This window comes from Rattus norvegicus, chromosome X (genome assembly GCF_036323735.1).
Source record: "Rattus norvegicus strain BN/NHsdMcwi chromosome X, GRCr8, whole genome shotgun sequence".
Lineage (NCBI taxonomy): Eukaryota > Metazoa > Chordata > Mammalia > Rodentia > Muridae > Rattus > Rattus norvegicus.
In genome coordinates this window covers 103889704-103916000 of record NC_086039.1, presented here as the reverse complement: position 1 = coordinate 103916000, position 26297 = coordinate 103889704, and the positions used below count along the sequence as shown (strand labels likewise).

Here is a 26297-nt window from a genome sequence, read left to right as displayed (position 1 = left end):
TTGGGTAGTGGCTTAGTCACTGGAAGCTCTGGTTGGTTGGCATTGTTGTTCATATGGGGTCTCAAGCCCCTTCAAACTCTTTCAGTCCTTTCTAAGATTCCTTCAACGGGGGGTTGGGGATTTAGCTCAGCGGTAGAGCACTTGCTTAGCAAGCGCAAGGCCCTGGATTCGGTCCCCAGCTCCGAAAAAAAGAAAAAAAAAAGATTCCTTCAACGGGGGTCCCGTTCTCAGTTCAGTGGTTTGCTGCTGGCATTCGCCTATGTATTTGCTGTATTCTGGCTGTGTCTCTCAGGAGAGATCTACATCCGGTTCCTGTCGGCCTGCACTTCTTTGCTTCATCCATCTAATCTAGTTTGGTGGGTGTATATGTATGGGCCACATGTGGGGCAGGCTCTGAAAGGGTGTTCCTTCTGCCTCTGTTCTAAACTTTGCCTCCCTAGTCCCTCCCAAGGGTATTCTTGTTCCCTTTTTAAAGAAAAAGTGAAGCATTCGCATTTTGGTCATCCTTCTTGAGTTTCATGTGTTCTGTGCACTTAGAGTAATTCAAGCATTTGGGCTAATAGCCACTTATCAATGAGTGCATACCATGTGTGTTTCTCTGTGATTGGGTTACCTCACTCAGGATGATATTTTCCAGTTCCATCCATTTGCCTATAAATTTCATAAAGTCATTGTTTTTGATAGCTGAGTAATATTCCATTGTGTAGATGTACCACATTTTCTGTATCCATTCCTCTGTTGAAGAGCATCTGGGTTCTTTCCAGCTTCTGGCTATTATAAATAAGGCTGCTATGAACATAGTGGAGCATGTGTCTTTGTTATATGTTGGGGCATCTTTTGGGTATATGCCCAAGAGAGGTATAGCTGGGTCCTCAGGTAGTTCAATGTCCAATTTTCTGAGGAACCTTCAGACTGATTTTCAGAATGGTTGTACCAGTCTGCAATCCCACCAACAATGGAGGAGTGTTCCTCTTTCTCCACATCCTCTCCAGCATTTGCTGTTACCTAAGTTTTTGATCTTAGCCATTCTCACTGGTGTGAGGTGAAATCTCAGGGTTGTTTTGATTTGCATTTCCCTTATGACTAAAGATGTTGAACATTTCTTTAGGTGTTTCTCAGCCATTCGGCATTCCTCAGCTGTGAATTATTTGTTTAGTTCTGAACCCCATTTTTAATAGGGTTATTTGTCTCCCTGCAGTCTAACTTCGTGAGTTCTTTGTATATTTTGGATATAAGCCCTCTATCAGTTGTAGGATTGGTAAAGATCTTTTCCCAATCTGTTGGTTGCCGTTTTGTCCTAACAACAATGTCCTTTGCCTTACAGAAGCTTTGCAGTTTTATGAGATCCCATTTGTCGATTCTTGATCTCGAGCATAAGCCATTGGTGTTTTGTTCAGGAACTTTTCTCCAGTGCCCATGTGTTCGAGATGCTTCTCCACTTTTTCTTCTATTAGTTTGAGTGTATCTAGTTTGATGTGGAGGTCCTTGATCCACTTGAACTTAAGCTTTGTACAGAGTGATAAGCATGGATCGATCTGCATTCTTCTACATGTTGCCCTCCAGTTGAACCAGCACCATTTGCTGAAAATGCTATCTTTTTTCCATTGGATGGTTTTGGCTCCTTTGTCAAAAATCAAGTGACCATAGGTGTGTGGGTCCATTTCTGGGTCTTCAATTCTATTCCACTGGTCTATCTGTCTGTCTCTGTACCAATACCATGCAGTTTTTATCACTATTGCTCTGTAATACTGCTTGAGTTCAGGGATAGTGAGTCCCCTTGAAGTCCTTTTATTGTTGAGGATAGTTTTAGCTATCCTGGGTTTTTTGTTATTCCAGATGAATTTGCAAATTGCTCTGTGTAACTCTTTGAAGAATTGGATTGGTATTTTGATGGGGATTGATTGAATCTGTAGGTCGCTTTTGGTAAAATGTCCATTTTTACTATATTAATCCTGCCAATCCATGAGCATGGGAGATCTTTCCATCTTCTGAGGTCTTCTTCAATTTCTTTCTTCAGTGTCTTGAAGTTCTTATTGTACAGATCTTTTACTTGCTTGGTTAAAGTCACACCGAGGTACTTTATATTATTTGGGTCTATTATGAAGGGTGTCATTTCCCTAATTTCTTTCTCGGCTTGTTTCTCTTTTGTATAGAGGAAGGCTACTGATTTATTTGAGTTAGTTTTATACCCAGCCACTTTGCTGAAGTTGTTTATCAGCTTTAGTAGTTCTCTGGTGGAACTTTTGGGATCACCTAAATATACTATCATATCATCTGCAAATAGTGATATTTTGGCTTCTAGCATTCTAATTTAAATACTAATTATAGGTAGTTACTTGGCCAGCTGCTAGGATGAAAAGAGAAGAAATACAAGTCCTGGCTTAACAGAGTTCAGTGCATATACTTTCAATAAATCCTTCTCACACCATCTTACCAATTGGGATCAGCCACCTCATGTAGCTTTATGAACATCTTTGTGCACATCTTTATGGCATCAGAGGGAAACATTTCTGTCCTTTTCAATCATGGAGAGAGTCTGTTGCTAAGGACTATTGGGCAGCAATAGCAGGAAACTGGAAAGTGCCTTTAGTCCTAGAAGCCCATATTCTAAAGGAGACAATGCTGAGTGTTCCTTATGTGGATTAAAGGATGAGACATCAGAACCTGGAGAGACTATATCCAGGGGATAGGCACAGCCCCCAGTTGAGGGATGGCCCACTCACCCACCTCAAAAATATTAATCCAGAATTCCTCCTGTGAAAAGGAATTACAGAGGCAAAGTGTGGAGCAGAGACTGTAGGAAACCTCATCCAGAGACTGCCCCACCTGGGGATCCATCCCACATGCAGTCACCAAACCCTAACATTATTGTGGATGCCAAGAAGTGCATGCTGACAGGAGCCTGATATTGCTGTGCCCTGAGAGGCTCTGCAGAGACTGACAAATCCAGATGCAGATGCTTGCAGCCAACCATTGGACAGAGCACCTGAGTACAGGGACCCCAATGGAGGAGTTATGGGAAGGACTGAAGGAGTAGAAGGAGATTGCAGCCCCATAGGAAGAACAATATCAACTAACCGGAACCCCCCTTCCCCGAGCTCCCAGGGACTAAAGAGTACACATGGAGGGACCACGGTTCCAGTTGCATATGTAGCAGAGGATGGCCTCACCTGGGAGGCCTCATCAATGGGAAGGGAAGCCCTTGGCCCGGTATAGGTTTGATGCCCCAGCATAGGGGAATGCCAGGGTGGGGAGGTGGGAGGGAGTGGGTGGGTGGGGCATCCTCATAGAGGCAGAGGGAGGGAGAGGGGATAGGGGGTTTATGGAGGGGATACTGGGAAGGGAGATAACATTTGAAATGTAAATAAATAACCAGTAAAAAAGAAAAAAAACTTGTCTCTATTCCTTATTCTAAAGTCACTAGTTGAACACTGGCCACTATTTGAGTGTTTGCTGAATGATGGAACACCTCCATCGAGAAGAATTTGCAGAAAGCGGCTGACACATGATAATCACTTGACCACAGAAAAGCACACAGATGTGTAAGTTATTCTTTAACTATATATTTAAATTCTCCCTCTTTCTCTGAATTCACACTGGTTATGAGATGTACCTTGTAGAAGAAATAAATCACAATTGTCTTTTCACTGGGGGAAATTTTATGGCTTTGATTAGCCATAACTTTAAGTTACAAAAGAAAAAAGAAACCAAGATTAATTTATATCTACATTGACAAAAAGGTGCTACATACATTTACTATTTTTCAATATGTACAAATAATGTTTCTCACTGGGGAAATAAGTCGAATAAATGTTTAAGACTATAAGTCAGTGTCAAAGCACTTGCTTTTATCATCAAAACCACAGAAGAATGCCAACTGTTTAGACACAGAAGATATATATGTCTATATGTGTGTATGTATCACTATGATACTGTACGTGTCATGGTTTCTTTATCTCAAATGTTATCACTCCATATACAAATACATCAAGGTTCAGTTCTCTGTATCTTAGAGATGAATTGGGAATACTTTGGATTTAAGAGATTCTAAAAGTGATGGATATAGAGGGATTGTGGCTAGAAAATTCCAGAAACGCCTATTGAAAACATTAAGCCACATTGTTATCTTCTTTTCACCATACATGTGTGATTATAATTTTGGTTCTCATTTCTTAACAATTAAGCTTCTAATTTGTTAAAAGAGAAAGCAGGTGGGCTGGAGAGATGGCTCAGCATTAAGAGCACTGACTGCTCTTCCAGAGGTCGTGAGTTCAAATTCCAGCAACCACATGGTGGCTCACAACCATCTGTAATGAGATCTGATGCCTTCTTCTGGTGTGTCTGAAGACGGCTACAGTATGTATTATACATATAATAAATAAATGAAATCTTTTTAAAACAGCATGTAATAATTTACAAAATAGTATAAACGATAGAGCTAATCTTTTAAAAATTTCTTTGAACATTAAAAAGGTAAACCTAAAATTCATTTGGTATTGACATCACATCGCTTCTCAGCCTTTTGGCTAAGATCAAGTGTGGTATTGACATCACATATTTTGTTCATTGACTATCTGCCTTACCTACTCTGTTCCACAATGATGCCAAGATCTCCCACCCTGCCTGCCAAGGCTGTTCATACTTCTCTGCTCCTGCACTCCACCAATCACTCCCAGTGCATCTGCAGGGCATAGTTACACAGGCCCTTTTCCCCAAATCATGCTTTGAACTCAAGGGCAAGCTGGTGCATAGCAACAGAGGCTGAGAACCGAAAACTGTCCCTGGAAGGAAAAGTGGTTCCAGGTAATACCAATGTTTTTGGAAAAGTGGATGAAATCTTATCTCCAAAACACCGCCACAAACATCCCATCTCCTTTTCTACTAATGGCCTCCTTCCCATCTAACTAACCCTGTGTGCCCAGCACTATCTGTTCTGAAAAAGAAACTTCACCACTCACTCATTCCTCCATTTTGTGAGCAACCTAAGACCTCATTCAGTAAGGGGATTGCTTTTGCAAAGGGTTTGTGTTCCACACACAGAGTTCCATTCTTTAGAATTACCTTGTAAAAAGAATGGAATCAATTTCTCTTTCTTCATTGAACAAGAAACTTCCCAAGATGGTGAGAAGGAAGTCTGCCTCTCTACCAGGTGCAGCTTGCTGTCATTCATGAGGAGGGCACATGAGTGAGATTCCACAAGCCTAGGTTCTACTTTTAGCTTCTGAAAACCTGGGAACAAAAGTCTTTCCAGGCCAGCATCTCAGCCAATGAGTTGATGGTCCAGGTATTTATTTACCACTGTGTGGCTCCTGCTTTAAAAGCCATGTGCTGCCTACCTTGCTGTATCTCCTGTCCTCCTCTCAGCTGTAGGAGAGTGTCCTGTCCTGTCCTGTCAGTGGACTCTTAAATTAAAATAAACCATATGAAGCATTCAAAGGAGTCAACTTTTTTTCCATCACCACTCTCAACCTGTCTTTGTGAGGAAAGTTATATTTCTGTCTGTGTTCACAATGTCAGGAGCCAGTATCCTAAGCACATAGACATGATTGTATCATTTTGATAGAGATCCCAGATAGCTCTGATGAGGGAAAATATGCCATCTTCATTGCTGGTCACCACTGTTATAATTGGCTCATTTGGTTTTGGACTACAGGGTCCACCTATTTCTTACATCAAAGACCCGCTCATCTCAGAGCTTCCCACTAAGCTGAAAGTCTCCTAGCATTTCATTTTATAGCTAATCCTCAGAAAGCACACACATTCACAGCCACACAAGAGCAAATGTGTTTTAAACTATTCTTTGTATATAAAAGAGTAAGCATATGTTAATTTGTTATTAACATCATACATTTTCCTCACTGATTATCTTCTTTGCCTTGGAGTATTTGAGGATACGATCACACTGCAGACCTGATTTCCTCCAGAAAGTATTCCACAAAGACACCCAGATCCATACCTTCTTCCTTCCTCCATAGCCACCCCTTCGTAGGTAGGAAAAAGCCTTGAGGGGAGGGGGATAGTCATGTAAGAAATAAATGAACACTGTGACCCTAAGTCAGATAAGTCAGTTATAATGAATTGTAAGCAGGAACAGCATTATAGCTATTGATCCTCCCATAGGAAGGTTGAGGGGTAATAATGGGAAAGGACTGAGTCCTTTCAAAAGCACAGGAGGTCTATTTTTAAGAATCTACTGACAGGGCTGGAGAGATGGCTCAGCGGTTAAGAGCACTGGCTGCTTTTCCAGAGGTTCTGAGTTCAAATCCCAGCAACCATATGGTGGCTTACAACCATCTGTAATGGGATCTGATGACCTCTTCTGGTGTGTATGAAGACAGCAACAATGAACTCATATATAATAAATAAATAAATCTTAAAGAGAGAGAGAGAGAGAGAGAGAGAGAGAGAGAGAGAGAGAGAGAGAATCCATGACAGAGAACAGCACAGTCTCCTACAGCTGAGAAGAGCCAAGAGTATGTAGCTAAGTGATAGGCACTTTGAAAACAAGAACCATATACTGGCAAATAAAGACTCAGATCAACTCGCTGGCCTGGGACATTTAGAGCACTTCTATATATTATTTCAGAGCTCACCTTAGTCTACAGAAAAATACAGGAACTGTACAGACATCTCTGGGAATCCTAACTGGATCCAGTGGATAGTGTCCTGCTAAGAGCTAGGCATACAACTCAGGAGCCATGGGTAGCAGGATCAGCTTGCAGCAAAAATCAATTGAAACAAAATCATAAAAGAAAGTTTAAAAAGGCAGGACATCATTAGACATGATGATACACACCTGTGGTGCTACTAACTTGAGAGAATAAGGTAATATGACCCAAGTTTGAAATGAAATGAAATTCTGTCTCAATGTATACATGAAAAGGGGTTGAGGGAGTCTAGGTACCCCAGATGCAGCAGGTCCACTACTATTATTAACATACAACAGGGGATCTGCAAGGTTAATAATGACCATCAGAGAGTGCACTTTCAATGAGACAGTTAGGAAAAAAATTATTGGATGAAATAAATAAGGTGTGTTTGGCCTTATTGTCTGGATTAGTAACTTTTATAACCTGCTATTTATTGGCCAAAGTAGCTTAGGTGAGAAGACAATACTGTCAACTTCAAGAAATGTGATTTTTTTTTATTTTAACTTTGTGCTATAAAATGTTTCTCTTCTCGTGAATACACTAATGGTAGGTACGGCAAATACGTTCAATCTTTGGAAGAGGAAGGCAGGGAATTTCAGTCTCATCAATTCATTCATGTAAAAGATGCCATAGTCTGAACATAGTCTGAACGATAGCTCAGTGAGGAAAGTACTCGCTGCTGAAGAGTGAGGACCTAAGTTCAAATCCCTCATAAAATTCAGAACCTGTAACACACAAGCAGAATAAAGGTGAATGGAGATTTCAACTTTCTATAAGGGCCCTATATGCCAGGCTTGCTGTGAGAGTTTGGCACTAAACGCCAAAAGCAGAACAGAAAGAGTTACAGATTTAAGGTAAATACATCAGAACTGGCACACTGAGTGTCGGGATTGGTCCAGCAGCTTAAATGAGCCAGGTTAAACTAGTCACACAATAAAATGAGTTCCCACTTCAGAATGATCGATAACCTTGTGAGTCAACCTCGAACAGATGACAAACGGGAAGGTCGGGCATTTTATGTGATTTAGCATAAAAAGATGCCCAGCTTCAAGAAATGAGTTGGCCTGGTTTGCTCCGGTTGGAGGTTGGAGCCGGCTGGGGAATCTGTAGTATGTTACTGTGTCCGGAGTGGCCCCGGAAGGATGCTGCGAGATTCTCGGTGGGCGACCTTCGCAGAGGCCTCTGGGAAGGGAGCTAATGCGATACGGCCGCCGGCGCTGTTGCCGGAGTCCAGGGGCTACAGGGCAGCGCCAGTCCGCCTAAGGGGAGACGGTCAGCAGGGAAATTACAGTGCGTTTTCCCGCCTCAAAGCCAGAAAAAAAGCAGGGAGGGAAGCTACCAGTGGCGAGGAGATAGGGTATCCGAAAAGAGTAGGGACCACTGGTTGGGGATGGGTAGGAGGGCTTAAGAGCAGGACTAAACTGCAGACGACCATTAATGACGTCCCGGGAAGTGGTGTGGTTCTTGTCGCTGCTTCCGGTGTGTTGATGTCTCGATTGGTGGTCTTCTGGTCTTCAGGGGCAGGTGTGGGGCGGGCGCTAGGAGAGAAGGCCTGCAATTGGTGAACGAGATGCCAGAAAAAATGGGTTGCCACGGCACTCATACATAAATGGCGCTGCATTATTTTTTGGTGGGTTTACTTGGGTCCCTAGTTTCAAATTCAAGTCCTGGGGGGATGACTGAATGGCATTGAAGATAGCTGCCACTCCTGCCGTGTTCCGAGGATTGCATTAGAGGATCGGGTGTAGAAAAGGAATTAGACCTTATAAATGTATCCTTTACTTCCTGCCTGTTGCCATTAATCCTGTAAACAGAGATGTTGAGAGCTCTAGCTAGAGATACTACACTGAAAAAGTCAGCGACCAGCCCTCCCTGATGTGAGCCTTTAACATCTTTTTAGGAGGAAACAGGCAAAACTTTCTTCTCTGTGCACGCCCCCCACCCCACCTTTCCTTCTTGTTTTAGCTCCAAGTGCAGCAGCTATTTGGAAAGCCGATAGCACAGAAGATCCAAACTAGTGGCTTCTATAGAAAATCCAGGACCTATTCGGATAGTCTTGCTCCTTGCCTGTGAAACCCTGTATGTAACCTGTATTTTGAACAGCAGTGCAGCACGCATGGGTTTCGCTGGTTTGTGTATTTAATAGGTACCTGTAACAGTTCTTTGTGGGTTTTTTTTCTAGCCAATATAATCCACCGCAGAAAATCTGACACCCATCAGAAAACCTAAGTGAACATTTAAAAATCCAAAACTTTTTCTTCATAAGAAAATTTAAAGTGTGCCTGTGTTTTGCCTGCAACTACATCTATCTGTACAATAAATGCAGACAGTGCACATAGTAGCCAAAAGAGGGTGCTGGATCCTCTGGGAATGAAGTTGCAGATGGTTGTGAGGTGCAGATGGTTGTGAGATGCCATGTGGGTGTTAGGAATTAAATCTGAGTGTTCTGGAGACATCTCTCCAGCCCCACTAAGCAAATTTAATACTTTGGAATCATCCGACCTGTTGCTCTGAAAATCCCAGAAACAGTAGTATAGCAGGTAATCCAAGGCAGTAGTTTTCAGATTTCTTTGGGCATCCCACTCATCTGGAGGGATAGTTAAAGTAGAAATCTGGGTTGAATCTCTATAGTTTGATTTTTTTTAGTTATTGTGGGTTGAGCTTCAAATTTAGTGTCCTAACAATTGCCCGGGACATGTGAACAACCACTGGCCCTAGGAACAGTGTCAGAGAAGTGGGGTGTTCTACAAGGAACAGACACAAGTAAACTGGATTTCTGTTCCCAATTACCAAGTGTGGCTTCTTCTGGGCTGACTCTACAAACTTTCCTCCTCCCTCTCCCAGGATGCATTAACAAGAAACAAAACCTTTATACATGATTGTGAAACCTAACTCTGTTTTAACCAAAAATGGGAAGAGAGACGCTCTTAAATCTATCTACACCTTGCTGGTCACAATGTTACAGTTTACAGAAAATATTAAGATTTGGGAACACATCCCTGTAGATAGAGCTATGGAGTCGTGTTAGAACAGTTGGGAAGTAGGTCTCTCCAATGTCAGGTATCAGGGCTGTTGAGATGGTCCATTTTCATTCCTGACCTGACATTTCCTGTAGGAATCCTACTTCCTAAGACTCCTTAATAAATTAGGAAAGTGGCAAGAAAGTCTAGGCACACCCCCAAATGGATTGTTTACATATGCCACAGATAATATTTAATTCACTTTTATCAATAGTTTTTCTTGTGTATTGACAAATTTTCTGATTATAGGCTACAGCAATGTTATATGTATGAATGCAATACAGAATAATTAAAAATTAGCATATGTATCACCCAAAATGAGAGATTTACATTTGTCATAGTCACAGCATTGACCTACTTTGTTTGTTTTGAGGCAGGGTTTCTCTATTAAGTCCTGGCTATCATTTTCCTCTAAGCCAAGTCCTTTGCACATGGAGCAACTTGATTCTTGAACTGGAAGCTGTTGGGCACCTTGCTACTACCATGGCTGAGCTAAAAGACAATCAGTTGGTCCAACTGCCACCTTGCTTATCCTCAGGCCAGCAGCTAGCAGTTTTGAAGCCAATAAGGGAAACTTGAGAAGGTAAGACTCAACCTTTCCACCCTGGCTCCTGAGGCACAGACTCAGAACAATTGCAGGTAATATGAACTGGAGGTTTTTCCTTTCATCAGCTTTGATGAGCTCTAAATGACCCTAAATCATTTCCACTCAGGCCAGAGTTAGAAATCCCTTAGTGATCTAGTAGAGGCAGAGAAAATGCGTATTAAAAGGACAAAGCTAGTGGGGTGGTGATGAAACACCTTTGATACAAGCACTCAGAAAGAGGGAAGGGGACCTGAGTTTGAACCCACCTTGGTCTACAGAATGAGTTCCAGGACACCCAGGGATTACACAGCTCTGATGGTAGGAAATACTCCAATGGAAGGGCATTGGTCAGACACTAGAGCCCAAGAATTGCACAAGTGTGAGGTGGGACAGTGACCCTATGGAAGGACATTCCTACATCTGCGAGCCCATGAGCCACATACCTCCAAGGAAGCTTCCTCAGTGGCTTTACGACTCCAGGGGGGCTATCCCTAACTGAGCTCAGGGACCATCAGCCCAGCTGCAGTGTTATAGGTCTGCTCCTCAGTTGAGTTAAGGATTTCGGCAGCCTCAGCCATCTTAGGTGTTGCAGCTCCAAGTGAAGGAGAAAGGAGTGTCCCCCAGTTAAGCTGAGCTCAGCAGCCTCATCTCAGTTCCTTCTTCAGTGTTACAGCTTCTGGGGTGGCCATATCCCCACAGATGGGGAGCTCAGCAGCCTCATCCTAGTGTCTTCTCTCTTTCAGTCTTGCAGCTTCCACAGGGGATTATCCCCAGCTGAACCAGCTCCGTCAGTATTACAGCTTACAGGGATGGGCAGTATCCCCAACTCAACTGAAGAGCTCAGCAGCCTGAGTCCAACTCCTTCTCTTTGCTGCTTCTGGACCAAGGATCACAAATCAGCTGCCTCTGCTCCCAGAAAAGGAGCCAACAGCCAGGAGCTAAGCAGTTACAGTCATTATATAGGGTTTCTTAGGGGGCAGGGCTTTCTAGGGCAGAGATTTCCAGGTTGAAGGTTGGTAGGATTTCATGTCTTGAGTTGTGGGAGTTCAGGTATTGGTGGGTTTTCCTGTTTAGGGATTGGTGACTTTTGTTTAGACTTTCACATAAAATTAGAATATGGGGTGGGTTCTACTGAGGAGGTGGAGATAAACTTTGTGAATGTTACAGACCTGGAAACAACTATTATGAGAGTTGAGGTGGTCTCGGGGAGGGACCTGATTGCTAGAGCTCCTCAAGTGCATGGACACAGCCACTTTGCTGTCTTGAAGGTTTACAAAGTTTACAAAGTATATAAAGTTTACAAAGGGTGTCCTGGCAGGGAACGTTTTTCCTGCAACTTGAGTGCTGTGAATAGCCAAAAAAATCCCTCCTGAGATATCTTGGCCTTGAAGCAGGAACCAGCTGATTTGGCTCTGGGATCTCCAACTATCTTTACTTCCAGAGAGGTTTAATTCCCAGTGCCGGGCATCCTTGCCTTCAAATGAGTGCAAACACTTGCAGTCAGGACTTTGTCCATCCCACCAGCTTACAACATCTTCCTTCCAAAATTAGTCGTGATAACCGTTATGAAATCAGTTTCTAGGAGAATCAGGATGCACATAGACTGTTCTCCAAACCTGAACTGCCTCCATACAACCATTTCTTCATTTCCCTTGTCTTTCACTGAAAGCAAACGATTTCAGCCTTCAAGCACCCCAAGAAAACATACCTACTAGAAAAACCAGTCTGGGATGCAGGCAATTGGTAGACTTGGGCTCAGCCAGTAGGAACAAAGCACATTTGTGTTGTTAGCAATTTTGCTGTCTATAAATGTGACTTTAGGGGAATATTGTTTACTGATACAAAATGATATTTCCCAGGACTCTTTGAACTGAACTAGTGCCTTTGAGGGGGAAAATACTATCTATGTATAAGAGATGGCTCAGTGGTTAACAGCACTCACTGACTGCTCTTCCAGAGGTTCTGAGTTCAATTCCCAGCAACCACATGGTGGCTCACAACCATTTGTAATGGGATCTGATGCCGTCTTCTGGTGTATCTGAAAACAGCTACATGTACTTATGATAAATAAATAAAATCTTTACGAGGCTGGAGAGATGGCTCAGTAGTTAAGAGCACTGACTGCTCTTCCAGAGGTCCTGAGTTCAATTCCCAGCAACCACATGGTGACTCATAACCATCTGTAATGAGATCTGATCCCTTTTTCTGGTGTATTTGAAGAAAGTGGCAGTGTACTTATATAAATAAATCTTTATAAAAAACTTTCAAAGGTACCCATTCTTGTTTCTAATTGAAATTGTATATTAATTGAAACTGTGACTAAAGACTAAAATCATTAAGTTGACTTTATCCCTTATAGAGAGAACTGAAGACTGTAGTAGATTAAATTTTCTGTTAAGTGGGATTCTTGTAAATAGTACCCAGAACAGGAGGACAGCAGTAGATCAATGGGATGGTCACAAGACCTTACACTTCACTGTATAGCTATCTGGTGTCTACTGTCTGTATGTGCCCATGGAAAAGTGACTTCTAAAAAAATTTTTTTTTAAACCTGGACCAGGAAGCAGAATTTCAAGGTGAGTTCTCTGGGAAACGTTTGTCAAAGTGAATAAATATTACCCAGTTCTGATTGTACAATCACCAAACAACTTAGCAAGGACCTTTCATCAGTTGGGAAAGCAGGTTTTAAAGCCAAGTGACTGCAGTAAACATGCTTAGCGGAGGTTGGAAATGTTTAAAATTTCGTGAGTTTGTGAAGACTTCTGAAGAAGCTGTGTTTGCAGAGACTGATTGACTAGGATTTCAGTCCTGTGCAGACGTTGGAATGTGGCAGGTTCAGAGGCTAATTGCCTTATCTTGGACTAGTTCTAGCCCTCGGGAACACACATTCCTCCATTCCTCGTCTACCTCTGTGTCGGAATTAATATCCTGCGACTAATAGAAATTGTTTGGAATCTATTAAGGAGATCACTACCTCTCACCAACCCCAAAGCCAAGAATGTCATCAGATAGTATCTTGGGCCTGTAGGAAAGCTTTTCCCCTTTTTGCTCTGCCTCCCTAATGTACCCACAAACGTATTTTTAAATATACCGTGACTTATGACTTTCTGTGTTCTGTAAAACTAACATTTCATGAAACTGTTTCCACATTGGAACATGGAATTTGGGGTAACCTAAATCTGTATTTTCTGGTCATGGTCACCCAAAATGGCTCCAGAATTAATCATTTATTCTCTTTAAGATGAGAATAGGTTTTTATGTCAACAGTTGAAAAGCACGTATGAAATTTTCCTTAGGAAATCTCCTAAGAAATTAAGTAGAGTTCAGAAACACATCCATGTATAAGCCAAAAATAAGCTACAGTTAACATTATGTGTAATCCTTGGTGAGGCTTAGATAAAGGTTCGTCAAGGTCTTTGTGACCTGAACCCTGTTTAAGGGGCTGTAATTAATGGGGCATAATGTTTAAGAGAAGACCAGCTCCAGATTCATCAGTGTCTGTGTTTGATCTTATCACAACCCTTCTAGAGGGGTACTGACATCCTCTCTTCATAGATGTGTATGGTTGTATGGATGCTACCTTCTAAGCACAGAGCTGGGTGGGAAGTATGATCCTTACTTGGCTTCGGTCAGGGTTTTTGAGATTACCTGAGAGCTTGAGCAGCTGGGAATGGCTGGTGGCAGTGTTGTAGCAAATGTGTGTAAGTACTTTCTGCTGTCAGCGTTGATTTCTGGTTACCTTGTTTTCATCTCCTTAAATTTCCAGCAGGGATCCAGGCTTGTGGTCACTTTCACTTGTCCCAGAGAGGGTGTATGTCAGGTCTGGCTGGAGGCAAAAATTCTCTGGAATCAGCGTTCTTCTATATTTTATGAAAATTTAAATTCGTGGAGGACATTAGGCTCCTTGTACTTAGAAAAGAGGGTTCATGTTTGAGGACAAAGAAGGGAAGTATCTGGAGCTGGAGAGATGGCTCAGCAGTTAAGAGCACTGACTGCTCTTCCAGAGGTCCTGAGTTCAAATCCCAGCAACGACATGGTGACTCACAGCCATCTGGAATGGGATCCAATGCCTTCATCTGGTGTGTCTGAAGACAGCAACAGTGTACTCATATACAAAAAATACATTAATAAATCTTTTTAAAAAACCCTAGAAACAAAGTAACTAAGAAGGGAAATATCTAGATGGATGTATGCATGTGACTTTAGGAAGTGCTCTAATTCAGTGCCATAGAGAGAGCCTCAGCAACCAAGCCTGGGCATCTAACCAAGGCAGACTTTCTGTGAATGAAAAGATGAAGCCCAGTTTGGGGTCTTAAAGGCATAGGGTCTGCTAAGGACAGCACCAATCCAACCTTAAGCAATGAATCCATATGATGGATGGTGGAAGGGTTGCCCCCAGAATATAGCATAAAATTCTACAGGGGACTACTTTAGCAAAGAATACCTTGGAACACATGTAATATTTTCTATCCAGTTACAATCTCTTTAGTAGAATGTATCCTAATCAACTACAAGGCCAGGTCACCTGGTTTTTCAGATATGTACCTTAATGTATTTTCTCAATGTTATTAAAAAACAGTAAAGGATAACTTTTTGCCTATCAGCTTAGTAATAGTAAATTAATCAAATTAAATAATAATTTCTATTATTTCTAGTGTGAATAACATCAGATACCTTTATACAATAATGTAAAAAATATAAATTATTTTCAATGTTATATTGACATAAAATATAATATTTCTGTGTTTGAGAAATACAGAATTAGTAAAGAAATATAAACATATTTGCTCATATATAAGTAGGACTTACATAAACTACTCTTTGTAATGTAACTATGGTAAGGGAATTAAATGCTTATCATTATAGTACTATTCATACAGTAAAACACTTTGACCATATACGAGTTAAAATTCGTTACAAATTTGATACATTTGTTACATGAAAATATATTTACATGTATACTAGGCCACAAAGGTGAAGGTTCCATATTTGTTAATGTAAGTCTCCAGCCACTTATTCAGAACTCAAAAAATGAAAAAAAAAAAGGTGTTGAAATGATTGTTCCTCTCACGTAGAGATTTTCAAGCAAGGAAACAGGATGAAAGTTAATTAATAATACCTACTATATAACGTGATATCCTACAGGTGCCCTGTTAACTATTCAGGATTCTAGCAAACTGTCTAAGGTGGGACTGAACCACAGACTCTACCTTTCCTGTCATCTGTGTTCGAGCTGCAGTTCAGGGTTCTTCCATGCGGTGGCACAAATGTATCTCACTCACCCACATAAGCTCTGCGTCTCCATAACCGAGCTGCACAAGTCTGCGAGAAGACCAGACAAGTTAATGGTGTCGAAAACATGGACATCTGAAAAGGATGACTGTAAAATGTTACTACTCTGGGGCCTGTGTATGATGACTGACAGGGCGGTGGCAGGGCAGTAGCGGGGATATCTGTGGATAGAAACTCTGCAGCAGAACATCACCAAACTGAAATGAAGTGTGTACAGCATCTGTAGAATGGAACTAATCCAGCCAGAAGACAGAAAGGAAGGTAGTTTTACACGATCATAAAACACTGTTCAGGTATTCATCTACAACATGGTAATCAGCCTCAGTATCTCCTTTGTAAAGGTGTTGTGAGTAGAAATCAATGAATAGAAAATCACCTGATACATAAGGAATTGTGATGAACTTTTGAGCTAGGCATGTAGAATGGTTCATGTCCAGAGCCTCAGCTGCCTAAGGAAGTTAAATCAGGAGGATCACAACTTTGAGGTCAGCCTGGGAGGCAGACAAATCCTTAATTCAGATTTTTTTTTAAGAACCCATATATGCAGGCTCTTGCTTACAATCCTAGCACTCAGAAGGCTAGAACTTGATGATTGATGTGAATTTAAATGCAGCCTGGGTAATACAGTGAATGAAAGCCCAGCCTGAGCTATGTTAGGAGACCTCTTATTAGTGACCCAGGATCCAAGGATATAGATCAGTGGTACAATACCTTCACTGTCGGGCAAGGTCTAGGTTTCCTCTCAAGACCTACAGGAAAAGGTCTGGGGGTGTAGTTCAATGGTAGAGAGAAAGAAAAGAGTTAAGGATTTGGGACAGGAGTACAGGAGGGGAGGAGTAGGAAGAAAGAAACAGGGAAGCTCAAATATAAATAAATGGTGTACAATTGAGAGTAGTCTAATTTAAGGTATATTTAGTGACTGTTAATTACATACATTTCACCATTTCATCTGCTACAAAACTATTCTGGCTTGGGTAGTGAAAAGAGTAGGAATTAAAAAAGAAAGAAAGCTCTTCTAGTTACTATTCCCATTTAAAAATGGCTCAGTGACAGAAGAGTATTTTGAGAGCAATGGAACTTCATAAAAATATGGGTGTGTGTGAGTGTCAAATAGGACCAGAGGAAAAGATCCCCACGGCATATCATAGTCAAAATATGAAGTAGATATAACAACAACAACAGCAACAATGAAACTGTACTATTGAAAAGCTTCGAGAGAAAAACTGCAAGTCACATATAACGGAAAAATACCCAACAGAATAACAGCTGATTTCTCAATGGTAACTTTCATAGCCAGGAGATGATCCCTTCCAGGTCTAAGGCCAGGCTAACAAATATACCCAGAAAGCCTATCTGCCATAACTAAAGGAGAAAGAAAAAATATCATTATATAAGCAGACTAAAAAAATGTATTCAATAAACAAACAAACAAGCAAACAAAGAAGGGGTGGTTCTGATGCTGCTTTACTAATGTAGCCACAGGCCAGGCCTGCCTGGGTGCTCAGCTTAGGCAAATCAGTTACCTAGCAGAAGGTCAGAAGCATCTCTAGGATGAACCATGCTTTTAGTAGTCAGAGCGTGTCTCCACTTTCTGAATTTCAGCGAAGGCCACTCTTCTGATATTTCCTGCATGCTTCTCCCTACACTCCTAAATAAAGTCCATCGAATGAACAACAGACTTCTCTGACTACTTATAGAGTTAACCGAGAAATTGATTCACCTGAGAAAAAATGAGGAAAGACTGTGTAAAAAACAAAAGCCAGTGCCCAGTGCCATAGCTTCCAGATGGGAGACATGCTTACACAGCAGGATTCAGGGTAAAAGCTGAGTTATGGCCTCATTCACAACAGCATTCCAAGAGTCATCAAAACAGGAATTAAAGAAGGTCTGCACTTCTTTGCTTCATCCATCTTGTCTAATTGGATGGCTGTATATGCATGGGCCATGACCTCATAGGTAGCAATGAATATCTTAGTAAGAGCACCAGTGGAAGGGGAAGCCCTGGGTCCTGCTAAGACTGAACTCCCAGTGAACTAGATTGTTGGGGGGAGGGCGGCAATGGGGGGAGGATGGGGAGGGGAACACCCATAAGGAATGGAAGGGGGGAGGGGGATGTTTGCCCGGAAACCGGGAAAGGGAATAACACTCGAAATGTATATAAGAAATACTCAAGTTAATAATAAAAAATTAAAAAAAAAGAAGGTCTGCGGGACCTTTCCTTCTGCATCTCAAACTAATAGGAGAAAAGAAAATGCACACATGTCAACACAGTAATGCAAAACCAGACTGCATTCTACACGAGCTTTCTATCTCAAACAAGCAATAGGCTTGCATGGCAGCTAGGACACAGTTGACAAGTAACTTCTGTCAGCCCCTCTTCTGTTTACCAGGAAGGTCAAGGTTCTAGACCCAGAGAGCAGGCTTAGTTGAGTATGATGAAAATAAAAGAGACTTAGGCCTAGAGAAATGGAAAATGTTTCGTGTTCAATACACCAAGGGGTTATTTAACTATTTGAATTTGAACATATCACAGTGGAGGGGGGTGGGGACGATGATCTTTCCAGTGTACAAATATCAAACAAAAGGCAGCAGTAAACAGGAAGGATATATGTAAGTTATCAGTAAAATAAAAGAAAAATTTAAAGAGAAATGACAAGTGTCTTGGAAAGTGGATTCTATATATTCTACTAGTGGTTTTCATTGGGAAAAATCTGAAAGCTATTAAAAGGCAGGCAAGTATGGGAGGAGATAAAACCAATTTGATGCTATTTTTTTTTTTGGTTCTTTTTTTTTCGGAGCTGGGGACCGAACCCAGGGCCTTGCGCTTCCTAGGTAAGCGCTCTACCACTGAGCTAAATCCCCAGCCCCTTGATGCTATTATATACTGGCATATATATTACAACAAAAAGAAGGATCCAGATTGCAGGTAAAGGGTAGTGACATAACATGTACCTAACAAGCTGAAGGCTCTGTGTTAACTTTTTTTAAAAAAGATTTATTTATTGTATATGAGTACACTGTAGCTGTCTTCAGACACACCAGAAGAGGGCATTGGATGCCCATTACAGATGGTTGTGAGCCACCATGTGGTTGCTGGGATTTGAACTCAGGACCTCTGGAAGAGCAGTTGGTGCTCTTAACCACTGAGCCATCTCTCCAGCCCCCCTGTGTTAACTTTTTATTACTGCAAAATTAAATCAAATTAATAAATAAGGAACTATCATTGTTATATGCAGTAGATGGGTAAATACAAAAACACTGCAAATAAAGAGAAGAGTTAAAAAATGCCAAAATCTAACTAAAAGAATTTTCATGAATCTAGTCAAATACACTTCTAGTATGTGAATGTTATAGCAACAGAAGTGCTGTACAGGGCATTAGAAGGTCAGAGAGGCTAAGTACTACGGAACAGGAAACCTCATTTACTGGGGATTAATGATGATAGTGTGGTGATCTATGTAGTTTTAGAGAACATAGTTGACTATTATTATAACAGACCAATATGTATGATTTTACTATTTTTGAAACTGCGTAACTGGGGTACCTGACATTTTGACAACTTTAATGATTACTTGATAAATCCATACTTTCTTGAAAATCATTACAAATTTTTTTTTTGGTTCTTTTTTTTTCGGAGCTGGGGACTGAACCCAGGGCCTTGCGCTTCCTAGGCAAGCGCTTTACCACTGAGCTAAATCCCCAACCCCAAATTTTTTTTTTCACAATGGGAGGCTGGTGAGGTGGCTCATCCAGCAAAGGCACTGGATGTCCAGCCTGAATGCCTGACAAGTCCAGGTCCCGGCCCCACACAAATAAATGTAATAAAAATATTAAAAAGATGGTAGCATAGAATAATACATGTTAAAATCTCAAAGATGCAAACAGTAGCACAGCTCAGTAAGTATTGGAGATATACAAGAGACTCATGGGCTACTGTTCAAGTAGGTGTCCTGTACCTGTAAGTGAGAGGCTGTCACCCAGTTCAGGGCATGGAAGTTGAGCTGACAACGGAACTATTTCCTGCTTCATCTTCCAATGGACTCTACCTGGAAATGGAAACTGGGCCTAGGACAGCCTGGAATAGGGCAACACATTATCTGGGGCCAAGAGGTTACTTACTACCTCTCTCAGGAGACAATACACAGCTAAATCCTAAAGTCAAAACCAGTTGACTTGGTTCTGAAATCCTTGAACCTTTCAACTATGAAGGGATGTTCAGCCACCAGCATGGGGCATCCATAGCTTCAGCTGAATCCAAACGCCTGCTTTTCACACCACGTTACATAGGTCTCCACCAAAATACCACATTCGTTGCTATAATGACATCAGGTCTCTGACAACTGGGACTCACGGGATGTTCCAGAAATTGTAAATGTCTTCTTGTAGCCCTTCCTTTTGTGCCCCTGTATTTCTCAAAACAAAACAAAACATCTAAACTAAACTAAACTAAACTAAAGCACTGGATCCATTCAGTCCACACAAAAATGCAGAGACATTAGGATGGGAAGCCGACAATTAGCCAAAGAAGCCCAACAGGTTAACAAAACATTTTTCTGTAGCTGGGACTCTGCTCTTCTTGCCAGGTCACCTTGGTCTTCATAAAATGTTCTGGTTGTCATGGTTTCCTTGATTCAGTCGTTGCCATGGTAACCGTGATGCACAGGCTTATTCTCACACAACCCTTCTCTTCTCCCTTTCATGCTCCCTTTCATGCCGACTGCCCCCCCCATCCCCTTTTCAAAGCAAAATAAAATGTTGGCAACCACATGAGAAGCATAATCGGAAGGTTTATCTAGGAGGAGAAGCAGGCAACTGAGAGAATACTCTGTGAAACAGAGTGCTCCTTTTATGAGAAATTTTGTTTGCTATAAAAGTGACCTTAGCAAGTATCATCTGTTCACATCCTTTCCTGAGCCTCTTGGAAGTCAGGTAGCCCTCGAGTGGGTGGAGCTGTACATATAAGACATACAGTGCACACTGTATGGTTTGATATGTGTGGCTGAACACTAAGGGACTGCTTCTAATCTTTGGATTACATGAACTAGAAATATTTTTTTAAAGTCATTTATGAAATAGGATTATTTTAAGAAGGGTTTGAAAATTATACTTATTTCATATGCAGAAACTTAATTATCCAACTGAATGATCCTGGGAGATTTCTCTATTGCTCTCATCTTCCCTATAGCAATATTCTGTTAAATTGCCATCCAATGAGTCTATTGCAGGTAATTTCAGAACACTCCACATAATCTGGAATTATAAAAAACCAAATGTTACATCCTTTCAAGTAACATTTTAAACAACATACTCCAGTATTAATACTTTGGATGTATTATGCTAATAATATATATGTTTTATGGTTTTGAAGATTTTTGAAGAATGACTGTAAAGAAATAATAGATTATATCTGTATTTGTACATATCTGGGGAATTTTACTAAATCAGTTCATATTTTCAGAGTGGACAACAATTATTTTAAAATTTATTTTTATGTATATCTGTGTTTTGGTTACATGTATGCACTACATGCACTACATGTGTACCTGGTATTCTTGGAGGCTAGAAGAGCATGTTGGATCTCCTGGAATTGGAATACTGGACAGTTGGGAGCTGCTATGTGGGTGCTAAGAACCAGGCCTGGTACACTGCAAGAACAGTGGGTGCTTTTAACCAGTGAGCCATGACTTCATCCTCAGGAACTAAATGTTAATTGTTACAATGAAGGTAAAATGCACTTGAAAGCAACCATATGACGAAAGAACTACTTAATGTAAAAATTTAAATTGTAGAAAAATTAAAATGTATTTACATATAAGCGTGGCCACAATAAAAGGAAAAAAAAAACATGCTATAAAGAACACATATGGCTGGGATGCACAAATTTTTAAAAAGGCAATTTTATTCCTGTCAAACAGTTAAGAATTTGCTCCAGTGTCATATGGCAGTTTCTGTCTGTACCCCTCAGTGTTTTGTATACTGAAAATACTTGGATTATGCTTGCAGGCTTCCTGAAAGTTATTTAGGTTGGTCACAACATCTTCCTTTTCCTTCCATTTCAGAAGTGTCCAAGCTTTGTTTCTGTGTTTTGTCCTGAGGTAATGCCAGTGCATCACCAATATTTACAAAAAAAATTATACAAAAATTTGAATAATTTTGAAATTTGAAAATTTGAAAAATATGAATGCAGATCCCCAAAATATACTTATATGGAATGCTTCTGATTCTTTCAGAGAACATGATAAGCATTAAAGAATATGAAAAGACAAACACAATGCAAAACAAGGTAGTTCCTGCATGCCGGTGCAGTTACCAGCAGGTATAGGGTAGCACAGGGAAGTAAGCGAGTAACTCACCGAGGATGGGGTGCAATGGGTCTGGGAAGTTGTAGCACAGTATCCTGGACAGAGAAGGCATGGGAGAAGGCCTGCAAAGCTGATTCAGGATGGGGATAATGGAGGCTGAATATTCTGTTCTCTGTGAGGGATCTCTTTGTAGTGTGGCCACCTCATTCTCTAATGAGGGAAGAAGAGGTTGTTCAGTGAATTCTAGGTAGAAATGGGATCAACTTTAATATTTAATATTTAATGGAACTACTTAAATATTTAAGAGGTATATTTAAACAACTGCAATAATATTAAATAAATTGCTCCATCATACTTATTACTCATTGCAAAATGCATTCCTTTGCATTAAAAAAGAGAAGACAGATAAGGTGGGGGAAAGAAGGAGGAGGAGGAGGAGGAGGAAGGAGGGGCCTGGGAAGATGGTTCATCAGTAAAGTGTTTGTTGGGCAAGCTTAGGACCTGAATGCAGAGCCACAAAACTTGTGAAAAAAAAATTGACCCTGTCAACAGTGTGCACCTATATTTTTGGTGCAGGTGAGAAGACATGTTGATCCCTGAGGGCCTGAGCTCCAAGTTCAGTGAGAAACCTTGTCTCAAAATACATAGTGGAGAGTAATAGGATAAAATAAATATGAACCTTCGGTGTACACGCGCGCGCGCGCACACACACACAAACACACACACACACACACACACACACACACACACACACAATCTAAGAGAGAAACAAGTTAGGAATTCTAGTAGCTCCTGCAATTCCAGCTTCTGGAGTTCTAGGCAGGAGAATATCAACTTCAAAGCTAACCCAGGCTATAGTGAGACCTTGTTTTAAACCCCAAACAAAACAAAATGAAAAGGAACTAAGGAACTATAAAGAACAATGGAGATGCATATCATCTGGGGCGGTCTAGAAAAAGGTTTGCAACTTGGAGCGTCTCAGGCCAGAGCACCAAGGAAAAGAAGGTAACATAAGCTTAGAGCTTACCTCCAAATTCCAGTTTTCTAGAATGAGAGAAATCCTATTGAAATTATTATGGGAACATCTGAAACAGAGATTGCTTCCTTCTTCCCACCTGAAAGGAGATGAAAGAGTCCCTGTGAGTGCTAAGAGTACCCCACAGGGCTCAAGGGAGGGACTCAGTCCAACCCTGGTGGGCGTCTGGAGATGAGCCTGAGTTTGCTCATCTGTGTGAAAAGGACAGGACAGGCTTTTCTTACCAAGATGCCCCGGGAGCAACGGAGGAAACATGCCCAGGGTGCAGGTCACAGAGAGGGACATTAGGACATTAGTTAATAACTTTTAAATGTTGGAACATAGCAGCAAGACCTCAGCAAGGTCTGGCTGAGTTTTAGATCTAAGGCGGAAAGTGTGAAAACCATTCTTCTGTCCCTTGCCTAAGGAGAACACAGACATCCACAGTAATGAAGCAATGTCTCTCTGGCACCGTTTCTGTTCACGACCTTAGAGTCAGGAAGCGCTTTCTGTTCTTGGGTCTTTCATAGCGTGTTAAGACATGTTTCAGGTCATGCCTCCACGCAAACCCAAATCAGGTCCCCACTTGAGAAGGAAGACCCATCTATGCCTTGACGTGGGGAGCTCACCGATGCTGGGTGTGCATAGTGGCTGCCCTGAACAGTTCGGTTCGGCCTGTCAGTGTCTGCGTAGGAAAACGCTAGGCCTGTGCTACATCAACAGTCCTTGGATCTATCCAGAGACGTGACACCACAGGAGAATTTCACCTTTGTCCTGCCTGCACGGGGACAAAAATCCACACAATAATCTGCTGGGATTTTTCTCATTAGTCAGCAATCCAATATTAATTGAACACAAGACCTACGCTGTTCTATTAGAGGTGACCTGTTATTGCCCTAGCAAACCCAGAGGAAGAGGGATAAGTATGTGGCCTTTCAGTCTGAGAGGAGCCCCCCCACCCGACCCTTTAAAACTTCAGAAGTGTCCCGTATTCCTGTCCCATTCTTCTCACGCACTCCCTATCCCAAGCCTTTGGCTCGGACCTCTTGGCCGCAGCAGACACTCTCTCTCCAAGGTCATGGATTTTCTTTTTATCACAAAGCACAGTTAGTTGTTTATATAAATGTTAGCATTCTGAATATTACTTTAATGCTATCCTATCATATGCTCAATTGTACAGATTGTTTCTCTCCCTCAACAATAAGCCTTTGACATTTCCTCAGGGGCTGGAGCACAATGTCCTGGGTGTAAACACAAGCTGTCCTCCTCCCTAACTCTTCAGCCTTGAGCATGCCTTATCCTCACTGCCCTCAGTGTTTCATCTATGGTGCACATTGAGGGATGTCAACACTGTCCATCTTCCAAGTGTGCTCCGAGCACCGTATGACTCCACACTTTAAAAGGGTAAGGACTTGAGGGTATAGCTAATGCAGAACATGTGCTTAGTGTGTGTAAAGCCCCAGGTCCAATCTCTAGTGCTAATGACAGAAATGATGTGGTGCAAAAATATGTATTTATTTTAATTTTTCACATTGTGTGTGTGTGTGTGTGTGTGTGTGTGTGTGTGTGTGTGTGTGTGTGTGTGTTTGTGAATACATGTGCCTGTTTCAGGGTATACATGTGGAGATCAAAGGACAGCATTCCAGGTTCTGTTCTCTCCTTCCATTGTGTGGGTTCTAGGGGTTAAACTTAGGTTGTAAGTGCCCTTAACCCTTGAGCCATCCCAGCAGCCATTTGCTAATTTTTAAATTTGTTTTTTAATGTGCTTGATGTTACTTTCCTTTGTGTCAAAATAAAACTGGCTGTAGACTGATTTTTTTCACAGTCAATGACATTTGTGACAGGTTGTTATTTGGCCCATTTATTTCCTTTTACCCTAGCTTTTAGGATTCGTAGCACTATACTCTAATTTGCCTCCTTACACAACCTTCTTCCATTCAATTTGTTACAAGAAAAAGAATTGTTGGTTACCCTAAATCCATCATCTCATGTCAAGTCTTAAATCACACACATTCCGTTTTCTAAAAGCTTTCATTTATGGGCACTGGGGATCCAATTCCAGAACTTGTATCCTAGGCTCTGCCACTGCACTATGCTCTCAGTCTGAGCTTTAACATTTTGTCATTATCACCACATGTGAATTGACCCTTACCATTTTTGTGACATGTTCATTATTATATGGACTTTATGGTTGGCATGGATAAACATTCAAAATATGGTTTTGTCACAGAAAGAAGTTTGCAGGGCTGTAAGTGGGCTATTAGCTCATCTGTACTCTTTTTCCTAAGTTCTCATTTTTTTTCAACAGGGTTTCATATAGCACAGGCTAGCCTCAAACTCAGTATATAGCCAGCGATGATCTTGAAGTCCTGATAGTCCTGTATTCGAGAATTATAAGAACAAAGTACCACACCCGACCAATTTCTATCCTTAGATAATTACATTAACAAAGTAAAAAGATTCTGTCCAAATACCGGCAGGAAGGACCCTTCGCTACTCATCAGGCCGAGGACGTTCTCATCAAGGTCATAATAATTATGCCAGGTCGTAACTGTGATTTCAGGCTGTTCTACAAACTGGAAATACATCTGCACGACCTTCCTTTCTATACCCTCGCTTGTCCCCAAGTGGACACTTCACCCTTGAGATCACTTTGGAAAGCATACTCATTAGAGAAGCTGTGCAGTCAGGTAGGTGATTGGCAGAACTCTGCCCCCTTTTGATATCACAATAAACTCTCAACACCAAGAATTTTGTTGGGCTTTAAAATCAAGGAGAATGAGTATTGTCAATATTCACAAACGTTGGGAAAGATCTCGTGCTTTTGGGAAATGCTAGCCTATTAATAATAGTTAACTTGTGCTACTTGTGGTTCCCCTAGGAGTCCAGTGTACTTGGCTAGCCCATCGACTGTGACTCTAAGACTCATAGTTGGTTGTAGTTCTTGTCTAAAAGCTTTCCCCAGCTATTATAAAATATCCCATGGGTATTTCACATCCCTGAAGCCCCCCTGGTTTTTGTACTCCCTGAAGATTTTAGAATTGTATTTCGCTAAAATTCACAAAATTCAACAATTCTGTGTTTGTTGATTAGGTGGAATTTCTGTGTAAAAGAAACATTCTTACATCAGCTATTTACATGGACAATTATGTGCACAGCTAAGCACATGGAGTTATTGTAACTATTTTCAATATTGCCACTTTTCAGAACAAAGAGCCCTCTTACTAAATGACCTCTGGAAACTGAGCACTGACTTTCCTTTGGCTTCCTTTTGTATTTTTTTAAGAGTTCATAGGTACTTATATAGACTGTGTGTTTTAGTTAACCACCAGAAGTATGTTATTTGGTGCTCACATTATTCTGTTTGGCCACAGGAAACTGCTTTGCATTGTACATGTTTTTAATGATTTCATTATTTTTATTTTTAAAATT

General features: G+C 41.2%; 1 long non-coding RNA gene across 6 annotated transcripts; it reads left to right on the top strand.

The window, feature by feature from the left end:
* Window positions 1–7812: 7812 nt before the first annotated feature.
* LOC134484060 (uncharacterized) lies at window positions 7813–12349 on the top strand. Of its 6 annotated transcripts, none has more exons than XR_010061390.1 (3): window positions 7825–8280; window positions 10048–10253; window positions 11000–12349. It is a non-coding gene; the product is annotated as an uncharacterized LOC134484060 (long non-coding RNA). The 6 variants fall into 6 exon arrangements; XR_010061395.1 differs by having other exon boundaries at window positions 7825–8729; window positions 10087–10253; XR_010061391.1 differs by having other exon boundaries at window positions 7825–8729.
* The last annotated feature ends 13948 nt before the right edge of the window (window positions 12350–26297 follow it).